The sequence below is a fragment of the Miniopterus natalensis genome, chromosome 7 (genome assembly GCF_054644295.1).
Source record: "Miniopterus natalensis isolate mMinNat1 chromosome 7, mMinNat1.hap1, whole genome shotgun sequence".
NCBI classification, from domain to species: domain Eukaryota; kingdom Metazoa; phylum Chordata; class Mammalia; order Chiroptera; family Miniopteridae; genus Miniopterus; species Miniopterus natalensis.
The window spans coordinates 66,687,217-66,691,519 of NC_142087.1; the positions used below are offsets into that span (position 1 = coordinate 66,687,217).

Consider the following 4,303-nt stretch of genomic DNA (forward strand, 5'->3'; position numbering starts at 1 on the left):
GGAATACAAAAAGACCCAGCCCAACAAGATAAAATTCATAATGAGTGGTAGCTGATAGAAATTACTAGGCATTTAAAATAAGCAACTAAAATAAAAATAAAAAAACCAAAAAATCTAACAACCCATAACAAGAAGAAAAATCAATAATTTAAAACAGAGCCAGAAATGACACAAATCATAAAATTAGTAAACAAGGACATTAAGAACACTTACTATAACTCTATTCCATATGTTTAAAAAACTATAAGAGATTGAATAGATCAAATAGAGACATGGAAAATGTAAAAAGAGTGGGAAGTAGGTGGCAATGCCTTAACCGTGCACATGTTGTCAGGCCCAAGAGCTTCTTCCATCCTTGTCAAGGGGAGTGCTAACCTTTTCTCCTTTTAGGTGCCAACCAGTAGATGAATGGATTCAAAAAGCTGTGGAACATTTACACAATGGAATACTATGCAGCTGTAAAAAAGAAGGGTCCCTTACCTTTTGGGACAGTATGGAGGGACCTGGAGAGTATTATGCTAAGAAAAATAAGCCAGTCAGAGAAAGACAAGCATCACAGGATCCTACTTATATGTGGAATCTAATGAACAAAATAAACTGGTGAACAAAATAAATTCAGAGACATGGAAGCATGCAACAGACTGATGAATCTCAGAGGGAAGGGTGGGAGGTGGGGAGATTAACCAAAGAACTTATATGCATATATGCATACCCTTTGGGCACAGGGGATAGTGTGTTGAAGGCCTGGGGAGGGGGCAGGAATGGGGAGGAGGAGATCAACGGAGGAAAAAAAGGGGGCATCTGTAATACTTTCAACAGTAAAGATAAATTTAAAAAATTAAAAAATTAAAACAACAAATTTATTATCTTACAAAAAAAGAGTAGGAATACTTCAAGTGATCTAATATATGTTTAAGTGGGAAGGGGAGAGGAAAAAATTATTTGAAGAAATAACAGCTTAAATTTTTCTAAGTTTGATGAAAACTATACACCTTCAGATACAAGAAGCTCAATGAATCCCAAGCACAAGAAGCACTAAAAAATGACACCAAGGTACAGCATAATCAAATTATTTAAAACCAATGATAACAAGAAAATATTAAAAGCAATATAAGTAAAGACAGGTTATGACAAAGAAAGATAAGGATGATAGTAGATTTCTCATCAGAAACACTGCATATCAGAAGACAATGGAACACATCTTTACTGTACTAATGAAAAAAGAACTGTCAATCTAGAATTCTGATAAATTGGCCTTTATTAAAATTAAGAACTTCTGCTGTTTAAAAGATACTGTTAGAGAATGAAAAGACAAGCCACAGGATAAGAGTAAATATTTGTAAATTTCATATCTGATAAAGGATTTGTATCCAGACTACATATTGAAGCCTCAGTTTTTATTGGTAATAAATGATTCAATTTTAAAAATTGGCAAAAGATTTGAACTGACACTTTATCAAAGAAAATATATAGATTTTTATTATGCATATGAAAAAATATTTATTCTCATTAATAATTAGAGAAACACAAATTAAAACCACAAGGGCATACCACTGCACAACTATTAGAGTGATGAAAATTAAAAAGCCTGACCAAGTCAAGTGCTGATGAAGCTGTTAAACAGCTGGAATTCTCCTGCACTGGTGGTGGGAATGTCAAATGGTACAACCACTTTAGAAAATTGTTTGGAAGTTTCTTTAAAAGTTCAACATACATCTACCATGTGATCCAGGCATTCTACTCCTAGATTTTTATCAAGCAGTAATGATAAATACTTGTAAACAAATGTTTATTACCATCTTATTTGTAATAAGCCAACACTGGAAACAACTCAAGTGTTCATCAGTAGCTGAGCTGTAAACACTTTGTGGTATATACATGTAATAGAAAACTATAAGCAGAACAGAAACAGACTCATAAATATACAGAGAACATTTTGACAGTTGCCAGATGGGAGGGAAGTTGGGGGGATGGGTGAAAAAGGTGAAGGGATTAAGAAATACAAATTGGTAGTTACAGAATAGTCATGGGGATCTCAAGTACAGCATAGGGAATATAGTCAATAATATTGTAATAACTATATATGGTGTCAGATGGGTACTAGATTTATTGGGGTGATCACTTATATGTCTAATCCCTGTGTTGTACACCGGAAGCTACTATAATAGTATATGCCAACTGTAATTGAAAGATAAAAGTTTATTTAAAGTAAAAAAAAGAAATGTATTATTGATATATATGTTACAACATGGATGAGTCTCAAAATAACTAAGCTGTCACTCTAGTTCCTCTCTTTGTTGTATACCACTTTGTGTCAGGCATTGTGCTGGTAAATTCTATGATAAATATTGTGCTGGAAACATGATGACAAATAAGGTGGAGGCCCTACCCTTACAACCCATTGTTGGAGACAGATGAGTAAAAAATACATTATAATGTGGCCAAAATATTTAAAAGCCTTTAAGTAATTGACTTACCTGCAGTCCTTAAATGCCTCATCAAATGAGTCCAATTGATATTTGTGTTCTAGGAAACTAAGACCATAGCAAGTGATCAAGAAATATTTGTTGATTGAAGCAGGTTTCAAATAGTATCTGTTGAGTTGTATGAAACATACTTGAAATGTATTATATTTAATCATTTATTTAATAAACATTGAATGAGCATTTTTTATGCACTAAACATGAAAGCTACAAAAATAATGTTATGTCTACTACCTTTAAGTCTATGTGGAAGACAGCATGTTGAAAAAAAAAGTGTGATAGAATGAGTGTAAGTTCCAAGATAGAAGTCCCCATGAAGACGGGAGTGGAGAGAGGATTACGAATGAGGAGGATTCTCTTGGGGAGATACCACTTCCAGTTGGGAACTCAGGGGGTAAGACAGGCAACTCACGCCTTGTACATTTTGAATACAAGGGGGAGGCTGGCTGACTGCAAGTTCAAGGCAAGAATCAGGGGTGAGATAATGGTATCTGCAGCACCCCTAAGGGTTCTGATCTATTCACCTCAACCTTGTCCCTCTTCTCACCAGAGGCAGCCAAATTGTTCCCAGAGTTTTCAGGTGAGGGCTTTTGGTCCCAGGGCCATATATTGGGAGTGAGATTCAGTTATTAAATCAATGGATTTATTTTCATTTTTAAGAGATCATAATTTTGAGTTTGCAGTACTTCTCCCAGAATAATGTAAGGCAAGGTTAGAATGAAAAGTCCTAAGTAGAGATAGAGAAAGGGCGCCAAGGGAGTGTAAGCTTTGGGGCGAAATTATTCTGACCACAGCCGGGATCAGAAATGGCTTCAAGGAGGAGTTTTGAGTTTTGCCTTGAAAAGCAAATACAATTCTCATGTGAGAAAATGGCTTTGGGCCAGAGGGCATATACGCTTTTGGAAGATCAGCATCATCAAAGACGGGAGGTGTGAAGAAATAGGACTTGCTGAATTAAGATGAAGGCCCTAGTGGCAGAGCAAAGAGGATAAGTGCTTTTGTTCAGCCTTAGTTAATACAAGATTCTGCTTGATGAAATAGCAGATCACCCTGTTTTTCATTCATATATTTCAAATTAGAATATAAGAAAATGCATTTATATTAGTCAGAATTCATTTGCAAAAGAGAAAGAAGGAAAGGAAAGAAAGAAAGAAAGAAAGAAAGAAAGAAAGAAAGAAAGAAAGAAAGAAAGAAAGAAAGAAAGAAAGAAGGAAGGAAGGAAGGAAGGAAGGAAGGAAGGAAGGAAGGAAGGAAGGAAGGAAGGAAGGAAGGAAGGAAGGAAGGAAGGAAGGAAGGGAAAGAGAGAGAGAGAGAAAGAAAGAGAGAGAGAGAGGGAAAGAAAGAGAGAGAGAGAGGGAAAGAAAGAAAGAAAGAAAGAAAGAAAGAAAGAAAGAAAGAAAGAAAGAAAGAAAGAAAGAAAGAAAGAAAGAAAGAAAGAAAGAAAGAAAGAAAGAAAGAAATTGCTCCAGGTATCTTAAACAGAATGGAAATTAGGTGCTTTCAAAACTGTTGAAAGGCTGAAGATTTCCTGCTGAAGATTGACTATCCTGTTAGTTCCAGGGAGAAACGGGAGGCACCACAGCTTAAATGCATTTTTATTTTTTTTAAAAATATCTCTTTATTGATTTTAAAGAGAGAGGAAGGGAGAGGGGGAGAGAGAGAAACATCAATGTGAGAAAGAAACAGCCATCGGTCTCCCCTGTGCACCCTGATCAGGGATCAAACCCACAGCCTGGGCATGTGCCCTGATCGGGAATGAAACTGGCGACCTTTTGGTGTATGGGGCGATGTTTAACCAACTGAGCCGCACAGGCCAGAGC

General features: G+C 36.0%; 1 pseudogene; it reads right to left on the reverse strand.

Annotated features, from left to right (window-relative positions):
• Positions 1-283: 283 nt before the first annotated feature.
• On the reverse strand, positions 284-397 carry LOC148092788 (U6atac minor spliceosomal RNA; annotated as a pseudogene).
• Between the last annotated feature and the right edge of the window lie 3,906 nt (positions 398-4,303).